Source organism: Chinchilla lanigera, unplaced genomic scaffold (genome assembly GCF_000276665.1).
Source record: "Chinchilla lanigera isolate Chin_1 unplaced genomic scaffold, ChiLan1.0 scaffold00178, whole genome shotgun sequence".
Taxonomy (NCBI): domain Eukaryota; kingdom Metazoa; phylum Chordata; class Mammalia; order Rodentia; family Chinchillidae; genus Chinchilla; species Chinchilla lanigera.
In genome coordinates, this window is record NW_004955579.1 from 956,612 (window position 1) to 971,449 (window position 14,838).

The 14,838-nt window shown below is 47.4% G+C and overlaps 1 long non-coding RNA gene across 1 annotated transcript; it reads right to left on the reverse strand.

Moving 5' to 3' along the window:
* Positions 1 to 436: 436 nt before the first annotated feature.
* On the reverse strand, positions 437 to 1,735 carry LOC106147545. Its single transcript, XR_001232470.1, has 3 exons — positions 1,476 to 1,735; positions 832 to 894; positions 437 to 534 (listed from the first exon to the last, which is right to left on the reverse strand). It is a non-coding gene; the product is annotated as an uncharacterized LOC106147545 (long non-coding RNA).
* Positions 1,736 to 14,838: the final 13,103 nt, after the last annotated feature.

Here is a 14,838-nt window from a genome sequence, read left to right on the forward strand (position 1 = left end):
GCGGGGGGGGGAGGGGAGGGGAAGGGCTCTGCCCTGTTACGTTTTTTCTCAGCTTTTGCCAACAAATAATTTGGTTGGGCTTTCTCGGTTTTTGTTGAAAGCAAAGCCTTAGCAACGTAGTCACTTAGGATCCTTCACTTTCTTGGCAGTTTAAGAAACCGCTACCTAAATTCATCTGTGATACTTGTTCTTCCATTTGAAAGTTCATATGGCCGGGTGTGGTGGCGCACGCCTGTAATTCCAGCACTCCCGGGAGCTGAGGCAGGAAGATCGTTGCGAGTTCCAGACCAGCCTGGGCTACAAAGTGAGCTCAAGGCCAGCCTGAACTGCATAGCGAGACCCTGTTGCAAAAAGGAAAACAAAAAAGTTCATATGGCAATATGTACAGCATTTTAAATAAAAGCGTTTATTGTTAGACTTGGGTATTGTTGTCAGACGTTGGACAGGTGAGGTAAACGATTTAAGTCGTACTGGGAAATGTCCTAGAGTACCCGGCTGCAGAAGGAGACCTGGCTGTCCTTCAAGTCACAGTCGCTGTCAGAAAGTGTGGAGGAATACGAATTGTTGACAAGCAAGTGTTGCCCTGCCCTAGCTCGTCCTGGGCAAGCCCAGGTGTTGCCCCTGCCACAGCATTGGGAGGAGGGCCCCAGGGTGCCCTGGCCAGAGTGTGCCCCTCCCCAGCATAACAGTCTCAGGGGTCTGGGCGTGGTGGCCGCCCCTGCCAGGTGAGGACCAGTGTCAGGGGGGTCGGAAGCAGCAAGGAGCCCACCTGGTCCTTCATCCTAAACCTCAGCCTCCCAGATGGCAGCGAGATTTCTCTTCATAACTTACCCAGCCTGAGGAATTCTGCTACAGCACAGAACAGACCACCAACACTGCATCCTCTGAAGACCCCTGCCGCACAAGTGAAGGAGGAGCCCTGAGGGTGAGGGGCGCAGCTTTGGGCCGGTCCAGTCACCCACGACTGAAAAGGACTGGCAGGCTGACTGAGCTCCAAATCCTAACCCTTCCTGGGCCGTGTCCCTCATCCTGACCGCAACCCCACCAGCCCCCGACTCCATCCCGGTCCCCAGCTGCTGAGGCCTCCCGGCAAACCAGCTCACCGAGAAACCATACAGGGGGTTAGTGAGAAAGGCCTGCAGAGTTACAACTGGACCCACGGCAGGAACATAAAGCTAACACCAGAAGGGTATCAGAGCTGACCAACACTAGTGAGAGTGACATCAGTGTCTTATCATTATGGACCAAGAGTGAAGTTCACAACTTTTTAGGATTTTTTTCAGTACTAGGGATTGAACCCAAGGCCTCATACTGAGCTTCGTCCCCAGCCCCACCCACCCACTCCCTTCTTTCCTGAAACAGGCTTGCTAAGTTACTTAATCGCCCAGGGCCGGGACAGTTCAGCCTCAGCCTCCCAGAGTGCTGGGATATAGGTGTACACTGCTGTGTCCAGTCGGAAGTTTGCTGTGACTCACATAAATAACAGTTCCATGGCTGAAATCCAAGTGATACGAAGAAGTTCCCAGGCCATCTCCTGAAACCTGATTCCCAGACAACCAGCTCTCCCCTCCAAAGGAGGCCAAAGGATTATCACTTCTCAGAAATCCTTCCAGAAACACTTTCTGCCTAAACAAGAAAATACAAACTTTGTAATTTAATCATCATTCTTGCAGCTAGGGGAGTGGGCTCTGGACAGAGCCTTAGAGTGCAGAGGCTGCTGTTCCCTGGGAAACACAGCTGCACGGCACAGCCCAGCCCAGCCCAAGTCAGTGATTCCAAGGAAGGTTCCAAGTGCAGGGCTGATCAGGAGCCATTCACATGAACATTTCTTTCCTTTTTGGTTCCACGCAGCCCTGTCTGTAAAAGGAAGTTGGAAAATGTGGGTGTGGAAGGCTGATCCCTAAAGTACAAGAATTAAAAAGGGATGAAAATAATCAAAATATGCTGTATGTATGTAGCAATGTGCCAGAACAACCAGTTATTCTGCATAAGAAATGTGCACTAATAAATTTTTAAGAGAAGAAAAAGAAGTAATGATGAGCTCGAGGCCCGTCTTGATGGGCCCCTGCAGTTGGACCAGTGGCTCTGCAGGCCTCCTGACTCCGGGAGGCCCTGGCATGGCACAGAGGTGAAAGGGCATCACAGACCTGGGCACCCCCTGACAGCTGGGTAGTGAGGTTCAGAACCCCCAGTGGCCAGAGCAGAGCCCTCAGGCTGTGAGGCTGAATCCCTCTTCATTCCTGAGCTCTCCAGAAAGGCATTTGAAGGGACAAAATGATGTAGAGAGGTAGAGTGCCTGCCCAGGATCTTTTGGGGTCCTGGGGGTGTGGGGCACCATGGCAGAGCTAAGGCAGCACCTGGAGCTCAGGGCCCTCCTCAGTGGGCAGCCCCAAGGACAGCCAGAAAGAGCCATGGAGGACATGGGTCGTCGGGCTGCGTACAAGAACATTCAACACAGTTTTCTCCTGACCTATTAAATCTGACTGGGATACAGCTGAGCTGCATGCTGGAAGATGATGCAAGAAGATAGGGAAGCTGGGTGTAATCCCAGCCAGGGAGACTGAGGCAGGAGGATTGCTGTGAGTTCAAGGCCAGCCTGGGCTACATAGTGAGTTTAAGGCCATCCTGAATTACAGAGCAAGACCCTGTCTCAAAAAAAAAAAACCAAAATATAAATGAATGTCGGGTGTCTAGGCACTGCTGACAGCCCTGTGTCCTGGGAGTGGCCTGTGAGGTGGAGCCCCATGCCCTGGCGGCTGAACTTGGAGATAACAGGTCTGCTCAGCATTGTCCCAACAGGCCTGGACAGGACATGAGCACAAGCCCCTCAAAGCCCATCCCTGTGACCAAAAGTGTGGACAACTCAACATCAACAGACAATAGACTACTCAAGGAGATAGTATTTAGTTGTAAAAACATGGACCTCTGAAGATATCTGTCTACACCATGGATAGTGTAGTAGATTGATAACCAGTGGTCAATTTCTAACACCCAGCTGAACTGAGTAAGCGTGGCGCTGGGTGTGGGAGGCCCACCTGAGGATTGTTGTCAGCGGGATAACAGGCAGAACTGGAGAAGTAGGAGGCTGCTGGGAGCTGGTAGAAGCTGTAAGGTGCTGTTGGTCCTTTTGGAGGAGCTCGTCATGCTGGCTTTCTTGATGAACTTGGATGTTTTCATCCTCTGAGGAGCTCGGGACCTTGTTGGCATTGAGAATGGCTTTGGCTCACTTTGGGGAGCTCTCGTCTTTGCTTTGAGCATCGCTTCCTGGCTCCGGGGGGGAAGATGGTGCACTGCTCAGTCTCCTGAAGAAGCTTGTCTCATTGGCTTTCCTGATGGGAACTCGGCTTTCCACATCATCAGAGGAGCTCGAGACCTCACTGTTGCTGAGGATGGCTGTGGGACTTTTTGGGGGAAGCTCTGGTTCTTTTTTTTTTTTTTTTCTGGGAATCGAACTCACGACCTTGCGCTTGCCAGGCAGGAGTTGTGCCGCTGAGCTAAATCCCCAGCCCCAGGAAGCTCTGGTTCTTATTTTGAGTGTTGCTTCCTGGCTCTACTGTAGATCCCTCAGCCTGCTAGCACAGATCCCTCATCCCACTGGCACAGACTTTCTAGATTCCACCACTGACCTCTGGGCCTTGCAGTGCAGATCCATAAGACAGGCCGCATGAGATATTGTATGGGCTCTAGGCCTCCAGCTGGACTCATGGGAGGCACTGTTATGGGCTCTAGGTCTTCAGCTGGACTCATGCAGGACATTATTGTGGGATCCAGGCCCTCAGCTGGTCAAGGTTCTTTAGTCTCTAGTGTGTGCACAGATTTCCTGAACTCTCTTGTATATGATTCTTTGGGTGACTATTATAAATAATCTTATAAAATGTGTCCTGTATTATATTGTTCTCTTTGCAAAACCCCAAAACTACAGCAGATGGAGCCATCATGCTAAGTGAGATGAGCTGTCACTAAGGGCCACAGGGTTTGTGACCCCAAGTATGTTATGTCTGGAGCGACAACAAGCAGATAGACATGGCCAGGACAGGAGGAGGGAGAAAGGAGAGTGGCTGGTGGTGGTTGTGTTGGGGACCACAAGTTGTAAGGAGTCTAGGGAACATCCACGCTTGTCCAGGCTGGAACGTGGAGTGGGACATGGTATACACTGCTATGTCCAGTTGGACGTTTGCTTTGAATCACGTAAGTAACAATTCCATGGTTGAAATCCAAGTGATATGAAGAAGTTCCCAGGGGATCTCCTGAAACCTGATTCCCGGACACCCAGCTCTTCCGGTCACAGCTGGAAGCCTAGGGCTGGTGAAGGCTGTGGCGTCAGCAGGGCAAGGTAAGACCTGCTGGAGACAATAAGGCATCTGGGGAAACCGCAGCTTCCTCCTTGCCTCCCTATCTCCTTGTCCTGGCAAGAACACTTTGTTCTTCTTCCTGGCCCACCGTAGTCCCCATCACTGTTGCCGGAAGCACCACCGCCCTTCACCTGTTGACCTTGACTGAGATGTAAGGAAAGGTTCTGGGCGCCTTGTGGCCTTTTGTTCCCAGATCCCTTCTTTCTTCCTGCTGTGCACCGGTAACACTTGGCAGGAGACTGGGGAGTCACTGCGGGGGTCCCCAAAAACTGGCGTTGCAGAAAGGGTCTCCGATAGTTGTGGGGTTAGGATGATGCAAATTATCTAAACTTAGTGGTGAGGATTGTGCAATCTGAGTATACCCAAAACCACTCACCTGTATACGTGTGTGTGTGTGTGTTATTGGGGATTTAACCTGGAGCCTTCACGTTGAGCTACATCCCCATCCCATTTTTAAAATTTTGAGATAGGGTCTTGCTAAGTCACTAAGTTGCCCAGGCTGGGATTGAATTTGAGATTCTCCTGCCTCAGCTCCCAAAGTGCTGGGATTACAGGCATATAGGTATATTTTAAGAGGGCAAGTTTTATGCCCTAAAATTCTACTTCAATATAGCTGTTATAAAATTGTGCACCAGAAAATTATACAGATGCTTAGGGGTGGACGAGGGAAGGTACTCCTAAGCCAGTGGTCACAGTGCCTACATAGCCACGGCACTGGTGCCACCAGGGGCTGGCATCTGGGTGTGCTGGAACTGTGCTCCAGCCTGGTCAAAGCACGGTTTCCAGGCAGTAAAACTGGAGCAGAACTGTCAACTCTGACAACCTAGCATACATTAGCGTCACTGAGTTCAGAAGATAAACCCAGCGGTCAGAGGGCACCACGGCAAGAAGCCCTGCGAGTATGCTGGAGAGCACCCATCAGAGAGGGGGCAGCAGACATACACAAACGCTGGAACTAACCCAGAGGTGGAGCGTTTCCCGCGGTCCTTCCCTAGCTACTGGCCCATCTTTGAGCAGCCAGAGTCTTTCTTCGGAACACAACACTTCAAGGATGCTAAGAACAAACCATATGCACACTGCATGTATTCGAGGGAATCCCTTCTTGTGTGTGTGTCACTCAGCCCTCAGCGCCGGGAGCCTCCCTGCCTTCGGAACCTGGTTCCCCCGAGGCCATGGGCTCTCCCTCACTAGGAAGGTGACAGCACAGCGGTGATGGGGAGCACACCGCAAGCTCCATCTCTGTCCTGGAACTGGGCCATCCTGGCTGTGAGCTCTAGTTTCATCTTCAAAAAAAACGGCACATGCAGTTTAGAGTGCATATTTTGAGAAATTCACTGGACACTTCACTGGTCTACATTCTTAAATCGAGGGACAGAGTATATAACAAAAGTTCCCCAAAGCTATTTCCTACAGTGACCAGAAGAATGATAAGGATTTACAATGCTGTCCCTTCTCAAAAACATACTACTTTACAGTCACTTTTTTTTTCCTTTGGTACTGGGAATCGAACTCAGGACCTTGCCTTTGCCAGGCAGGCTCCAAGCTATATCCCCAGCCCTCAGTCACTGTTGACAGGACAGCATTTACATTAGGAAATTATGATGTGGCAAGTTTTTGGAAGAATTATTGCATAATAAATGATTTAAGAAGTTTTGGCATTGTTATATTTAGGTTTTCATAAATAAAAAGCTTATGCTGGGCGTGTGGCGCACACCTGTAATCCCAGCACTCCAGAGGCTGAGGCAGGAGGATCCTTGTGAGTTCGAGACCAACCTGGGCTACAAAGTGAGCTCAAGGCAGCCTCAACTGCATAGCGAGACCCTGTCTCAAAAAGACAAATAAGTAAATAGATAAATAAATTAAATTAAATTAAATTAAATTAAATTAAATTAAAAGCTTAGCCTCTAGACTGAGAGGTGAAGCACCCTGCAAAACCATGGACAAGTGCAAGGGAATCTCATGCAAAACAAGATTACTTGGTACTGAACACTTGTTAGAAAAGCTAAGAAGGCAATGCAGGGAACAAAGCCTCTGGCATAGTGAGGTGGAGCCCTGCAGGGACAGAGGGCTGCAGGTGAAGTTTAGCTTCATTAGAGAAGGGCTGCAGTAGGAAGCGGGGCTCCTGCCACCCTGCAGCCCTGGGCACAGTGTAGCTCTTTGCTGTTCTCATGTCATTCAGACAGCAAGTAATGAACAGGGAGGGCTTCCTCCCACCTCAGCAGCTGTGCATGTTGTGTCATGTGTGTATCATGTTTTGCATGTATTTTGTATTACCTACATGTGTTGTATGATTGTGTAACTGTGCTGTGTATATCATGCATCATTTGTATTGTGTGCACTGTATAGTGTATTGTGAATTCTGTGTATATTGTGTAGTATTTGGTGTACATTGTATATACTGTTTAGTACGTTGCACCTATGAATATATGATTGTGTGTCATGCGGTCTGCATTGCATTTATGTTGTGTGCTGTGCATATACTGTGCTGTGCATTGTGTTGACATGTGTATGGTGTAGGGCGCCTTGTGTGGTATGTACTGTACATGTTAAGTGTGTGCATATGTGGCATTTTGTGTGGTGTTATATCTATTCTCTGTACTGCATGTTGTGAGTATACTGTGTATGTGTAATGTACATCCTATCATGTGTGCTGTAATTATGCTGTGGGTAGGGTCTGTGTTGCACTGTGTGTGCACCGTCCACGTTACATATTATGTCACATGTATATTGTATTGTGGGTGTATTATATTTCAGTACGTGTGCTGTAATTTTGTGCTGTCACACTTTGTAAACCCACTCTCCTTGACTGACCTTGGAACCAACACACATGCAGGAGCTGCAGATGGCCCAGTAGCCAGAGGTTTTCCTAGAGAAGCAGGGGCCCAGGCAGAGGATGCGGGATGCTGAGCTGCAGCGGCCTGACGTGGGCCTCGGGGGGCGGGCACTGGGAGAGAGTCCTCTCTGTGCAGAGCCTCTGTCCCATTTTCAGTCAAACCTGGCTGACACTACTCTCACAGTGAGGAAGCCAGACATGAATTCACAGACAATTCCCATGGGACAGGAGAGCCTAAGGCCGGAATATGCGACAGCCATGGATGCCGGCACTGCTGCCTGTCGTGCGGGAGGTCACGCTTGCGAATCATTGTGGCAGCAGGTAGAAGTGTGCCTTTCTACTCATATTTCATCTGCAATGAACAAAAGGATGAGAGGCCACGCTGCCCTGCTGCCTATGGGGAGTGAAACAGGTCAGGTGGAACCCTGATGGAAGTCACAGGGAAGGGCTCGCTCTGGGTGAGTGTCCAGTCCTTCAGGAGAGGTGTGGGAAGGGACGCAGGTGTGTGCTGGTGAGGTTTGCGCCCCAAGAGCTTGGTGTGAAAGAAAGCCCAACACAGGGAACTTTCCTGCAGGACGGCAAAGGTCTCTGCACTCTGAAGTGAGTGAGTACACAGGCAGGCTGTACGCACGGATGCAAGGCGGCGTGCCAGCGCTGCCCCTGCACTGCACAGGGACGCCTCACCTCACCCTCAGCACCATTTTCTGGACAAGCACTGCGGCTTCTAATTTACTGGTGGGGTCTCAGGCAAACGTGGTTTTTGGACAAGAGTGGCCTCCAGGGCAGCGCTCTCTGCCCCTGGGCTCTGCCCTTCCCAGACCCAGGCTACTGTACCACAGACAGAGGTGGTATGAGACCAGTCACAAAGGGATACAAAAGAAGAAAGGACATCGCTTTAGTATTTCTTGCAAGGCAAGTAACCAAAAAAACGCATAACGCCTTATTTTTACATTCCCTTTTGGACAGTAGTTGGAGACAGGCTCTTGGCTGAGTCTGTCTCAGCACTTGGAATGCCACCCTCTCCTTCTGGCCTTCCAAGTTTCTTTTTTTTTTTTTTTTTTTAATTATTTCTTTTCTTTTTTTAATTATTATTTTCTCTTTTCTTCTTTTTTCTTTTTTGGTACTGGGAATCGAACTCAGGACCTTGCACTTGCTAGGCAGGTGCTTGTGCCACTGAGCTACATCCCTGGCCCTCCAAGTTTCTGACAGGAAGTCAGCCACTCTTGCCCAGGAGGGTGAGGAGTCCTTCCCTAGATGCTCTGTCAGTGTGCTGAGATTTTAAATAGTTTGACTAATAGGTTAGCTGTGACTTTTCTTAAACTTAGCATTCCAGTGTCTTAATATGCAACGTTTTCCATCAAATGTGGTTTTGCCCATTATTTTTTTCCTGTACCAGTTTTATTTGAAACAGAACTATTTCTCTTTCTGTAATGGCAAATGGTTCAAATAATGCTGAATAGGAATCACTAATAAACAAGGGCTTGAATATGAAAACAATTTTAAAAATAAAGGTTATATACAAAAGGAATCTGGAATCCATAAGCTGATCCCAAAATGAAATGAGATTGTAAAATCTGTGGTAAAACCACAACATTCCACCTCCGCTGTGGAGAGGAGCCGTCAGCTGACCTTCAGTCAGCAGAGGGTAGGCTGGGAAGGTATCATCGATACACAAATGTCAAGTCATTTTTGCTTGTGCAGCATCTACATACTGCCTGTTATTTCCTAAAACAGTGCTTCTTCTTTGGGAGTTCCCCTCGCTTGGAGACCCCACTGCGTACAGCCGTGTCCTGCTCATGCATGACCTTGTCACCCGTCTGCAAGTCTGCAGATTTTCCTCTGTCCACTGAAATCTATTGCTGCTCTCTAGTCACTTCTGTATTCCACTTACAGTACTCAAAACCCCAGAACTGTACTGATTATTCCTGTCATTTTCCTTCATTGAGACTTTTGGTGAAATATTATTCTGATACACTGCTCTAATGCTTTAGATACAGTATCCTTTTATCTCTTTGAATGTGTTTTAATAGCTGATTTAAGGTCTTCTGCTTTAGGTCCAACATCTGAACTTCCTTAGGGCAAGTTTCTATCTTTTTTCCTGTAAATGGTCTGTATTTTACTGTCTGCTTGCCTGTCTCAATAGTGTTTTGTTTGAAAACTGTAGTAGTGTCACAACTCTGTAAATATGATTCCTCCTCCCACCCATAAGGTTTGTTTTGCTCTCTTGGACTGATTTTGTAAAAGTTGTGTTCTTTGACGTCTCTGCTTGGTTAGCTTATCTGGTCATTTCGTTATACACTTTGAATTGGGTCTCCAACCCCTTGCTGAGGGGTTCTGCGTATGCTAGGCATTTAGCCTTCACACTGCCCACACAGATGTGGTCTCTCCAGGCTTTCCCTGGGCTCGGGCATGGCCCTGCACATTCATGTATCATCCAAGGCCCCTGGGGAATGCCAGCTTCTCCAAGCACCCACAGAATCTCATTTCCTGGACTTTCCCTTGACATGTTTTGGTCAGCCTCTTGTCTGTCCCAGGCGGCATCCCAGGCTCAGACAACTGCAGGGTTGTTTCCACTCAGGTTTTGACAATTCTCTGGGAACAGATTCCCAGGATCCTCATGGCTCACACAGGGACAATTCTCTGGGGATGGGACTTTTTGGAGAGCAATGAACCCATTCTTTCCCTTCTGGTGGCTGCCGGTTTTTGCTACCACTGTAGTTTTAAGGCTGGTGTATGATTTTTTCCCCCTATTTTCAAATAGCATACATGACAGAGGTTTACGTAGTGCTATGCCTAGCTGCCTCATTAACCATTTGTTCAACCCAAAGGTTTTCAGATTACTTTTTTTTCAGGTAGACAATCTTAGATCAGGAAATAACTTCTCTCCAGTAAAATTTATAATCTGTTTCCTTTCATCTTCAATCACCCAGGAGTTCCAGACCACCAGACACATGCAGACTTCCTGGCTATGTCCCATTTTTATACCCCAATGATTTCTCATCAATTGTGCTAGGGATAGTTGTGCTGTCTCAGTGGTATTATTCATTACACTTTTCAGTGCACCTCTGAGTAGAAACTTGTTAAAACAAATGAATATATACTCTCTCAAACTTTTTTTTTTTGATGTTGGCTGTTTGTTAGTCATAGATGGCTTTTACCAGGTTGAGGTAAAGACCATTGATTTCTATTCTCTGTAAGGTTTTTATCATGAATGCATGTTGGACTTTGTCAAAAGCTTTTTCTGCATCTACTGAGATGATTATGTGATTTTTGTCTTTAGCTTTATTGATGTGGTGTATTACATTGATATCTACTTTTGAGGCAGGGTGTTGCTACGCAGGCCAGGCTAGGCTTGAACTCACTGTCTTCTTTCCACAGCCTCCCAAGTGCTGGGATCACAGGTGTGCATCTCTTGGTCTCTTAACAACCATCAAGAAAGACTTTCAATAATACATAATCTCTGTCCTTGGGTGTTTATAATCCAGGCAGGAAAGTTTTGTCTTTTTGAGACAGGGCCTCATGATATAGTTCAGGCTGGTCTCGAACTCACAATGATCCTCCTGTCTCAGCCTCCTGAGTGCTGGCATTACAGGTGTGCACCACCGTGCCCGGCATGGCAGGAGAGTTTTATTTTTTTATTTACTTTTTTCTGGTATCGGGAATTGAACTCACGACCTCGCGCTTGCCAGGCAGGCGCTGTGCTGCTGTGCTAAATCCCCAGCCCAGGAAGTTTGAAATAACACTAACCTGTAACTGTGTAAAGCAGGCACAATGACAGTGCGCCTGCAGGAACACCATTTGAGATGACAGTGCTGCAGAAGGTCCCAGGAGAAGTAAGACTTCACGGTGAGAAGTGAAGGGAGGCTGGAAGCGCTGGCCAGAGCTGTGAAGGTGCTGAGGTGGGAGTCTGGGGAGTCTGATGGCAAGGGACTGAGGGGAGATGTGGCTGGGCCAGTCTCAGGGCCATGTGAGCTGTGACATGCAGCTGGTCTGTATTCTAAGAGCAACAGACAGCAGTAGAGGGATGGGTTAGAGTTTGTGTATTTCAAAGCTCCCCCTGGCTGCTGGTGGAAAACAGAGGAGGAAAAGAACAGGGGCTAAACGCCAAAACTGGGGCTGGTGTTAGGAGGATGGACCACAGCTCAGGCTAAAACAGACGAGACGCTCTCAAGTTAGGGTGCACAGAGGAGCAGCACAGCCAGGTGCTCTTCAGGTCTCCAGCTCAAGCCCCTCAGAAGTCAGCAGATGGGCAGACTGTGGGCACTGATGTCCCCAAGCAGACAGGTGTCATGGGGGCCTGGAACTCAGAGCTGACAGCAATTCTGAGACCACGGCATACCAATGGCATGAAGAACCAGAATAAATAGGAAGAGAGACAATGTATTACACTTCAGTAGTTACTGTGGGTAGAAGAAAAGCCAATAGGAGATGTTCTCGAGAAATGGCCAGTAACACGTAAGGAATATTTAAAAAGGGCTGGGATGTAGCTCCATGGTAGAACACTTGCCTAGCATGTGCAGGCCCTGGGTTCCAGCCCCATCACCACAAAAAAGAGAGGAAACAGTAAGGTATAAAGGCCAAGGAATCCTGGCTTTGAAGCATGAGTGAAGAAGCAGTTTCACATGCTGAGATGCTAAGAAGAGACTGCAAAGTACCCCCCACGCACACGGTGGTTATCAGCAGTGTAACACCCCAGCACTCACTTCCCCTCCGTGGGCTCCTATCTTCAGGTCCCAGCTTTTGCTGCAGGGCTGATTGTGGCTCTGGTCACCATGTACAAATATGTAGAGCCTTGTGTCCTGCTCATCAATACCCTAAAGAAGAGCTGCTCTCTAAACTCAAAGTCGGCTAAGCTAGGCAGGAGAGTCAAGCTCAAGTGGCAACAAGAGCACAGCCAGCCAATGAACTGCAAACAGAAGTGTTCGCAGACAGTAAGTACACATGGCACGCTATACCAACTTTCCGAAGTGTTTAGTCCTCCATGAAAAATTTCATTTCAAATGAAAAAAGAAAAACACACCACAAGTTAACGAATGTAAAAGTTTTATTGAATAAATACATGCATTTCCACGTAAAATTGGTTAAGCAAAAGGACATTCTGTGATTGAAATGCTCTGCTGCCCTGCCTTGCAGTGGGCAACTGGCTCACACTGGCGTGAACGCAGCATCAGAAACGAAAGCCGCACTGTCCGTGCTGTCTGCACTGCCTGGGTTCTTGACAGGACTGACCTGCCAACAGAGAACACCTGTGAATGGCAGGAAAGATATCCACAAGGCTGCTTCTGTTCTAGTCTGAAATCCGAAAACACCACCTTTGGACTGTAAGGCACAGGATAAGTAACCCCCATGTATAAGCTAACAGAGCTTCACTTCAAATTCTCGTAAGGTAATTTTCCCTGTATTTATTTTGGCTCAAAATAGAAATGTCAATTCCCTTTTCCTAGACAAGCCATTATTAAAACTAAAAGTTACATTTTGAAAGCAAAACGAGGTGTCTTCCGTCACCACGCCCCTGGAATGCTGAGCACACCTGGAAGGAAACACGTAGTCTTCCCTGAACAGTTCAGACAGGACCAGCCCTTTCCTCTCTTTCTTCTTCTGTGAGAGAATGGAGATGGCTGTAGAGGACTGAGAGTGTGCAGGTGGGGACCTTGTGCCCAGATCCTTGGGGCCAATCTACTGGCCTCACTGCACCAAGGTTAGTTCGCTCTGTGCTCGGCTGCTTGCTGTGGGCTCTGCGCCTGGAACTGCGCCCACCATGCCTGTTCAACGTGGGAAAGCACTGAAGTATGTAAAGTATGCACTGAGCACACCGTGCGTCTGGGTGCCAACCCCAGATGTTTAGAGTGCTGGAAAAATTATTGGCACGATAAAATTTCAATGAGTGTTTCTTCTCTTTTACAGACTTTGGGAGAAGCCCTTCAATAGAGCTTTTTCTTTAGAAATTAAAAAAAAAGCTAACACCATGAATAAACACCTAGATTTAACAGGATACTAGTTTTCTCCTGCTACTAAAATGCCATAGCTAAGTATTTTATTTGCATATATGCTCATATGTGCAGGGCACATTCATAAACTCCTCACAGAATAAACAATCTTGTATATGGCCTGGAAATGACTTGACAGAGAGGCTTCAGAGAAAAGTATCCACAAAAGGGGACAGTGAGACTATACTGGTCCTTATGATTATGTGTAGTGTGCCGTGAAGCTACAGACATCATTATAAATAAATCCATGGCACACAGCACAGTTGTACGTGAAATGTAACAAGCTTGAAGGGAGGAGCGTGGAAGTAACACTCAGTGCTTGCCACAGGCACTTTGGTATGTTCGGTTACAAGAGCTACTCACCGTTACATCAGTTACAAAGCTGTATTTCCCTATACATGTGTGTATGTGTCACAAAGGGTCTAATGGCTAAGAATGGCCTTTCTCCTACTGCAGCTTAAAATGCATAAGGAAGCTTCTTTCTATGCACACTTCGCTTACAGACATGCATAGCTTATAACACCACTACATAGCCTCACCTCATAACAGGTTTTGGGGACACTTATATATATATAAAAAATACTTTTAATAATCTAAAAAGAAAAGATGACACCAAAATGGAAACTGTGTAACAATATCCTAGTAATAAGGTCAGTCATGGCATAAAACGAAGAAACACAAAACGCAGTGACGACCAGCACACGCCATAGGCAGCAGAACAGAGCCAGGTCCGAGCGGGCCTGCCATAGCCGCAGTGTGTGGTTTTACGTGCAGATGTGGAGCCAATGCTCATGTGACCCACGAGGGAATGGCTACCAGTTTTTAGCACAAGATCCTCCCTATTCACCTCACTATCGTGACCTCGCCACCTTAAAATGACAGTGTGCGCCTTTGCGATCAAGGTCTGGGAAACGTAACAACGCAGGCTGCACCGACTGTGACAACTGCTTGCTTACCTGCTAACATGGAAGGCTGTCCCTGCCTCTGGAGCATCACAGTGCCTCTCTCACTACTTCACTAGCCAGTTACAACAAGCAGCTGCAACCAACTGAAGGTATTTCTCTTTATGGAAGAGATTCCAGATCAATACACAATTTATGAACCATGACAATTCCCCAGAAATTTTGTGTCACTCAGTTACACAGCAGATTTCCTTACAAGCCCTTTGCTGCAGTTCCCAATTAATACCCCTTTACATTCATGAAAGTGTTCATAGTCTGAATGCTTTACCTAACGGGCAGAAACATACTAGTGTTTACTCATCTTCCCACATTTTTCTTTTAAAAAGAAACACCACAAAATAGGTTGCTGAGAATGTTTTGCTGCAAAGATGAAAATGAGTAATTTGTCAAGAATTCAATAAATTTTAGAAGAAAATACGTACTTTTTTGATCCACTTTCTTCTGAGTTCAAACTAGCATGTAGAGATAATAAAAAAATAGTCTATTTACATGTGGTGCATGGCGCCCCACAGCACTGTACAAACAAGGCAGCGATGCTGTGAGCCAGGCTAGGCCTCCCAGTGGGCACAGCTGACCACACCCCACTGCACACACAGTGGCTGGCCAAGCCTGGGGGAAATTCAGCATAAAAATCAACAGTAACATTGGCCAAATTTGCCTAAAATGCCAAGAGTTGTTATAAAATTATTAAGGTATATATATAT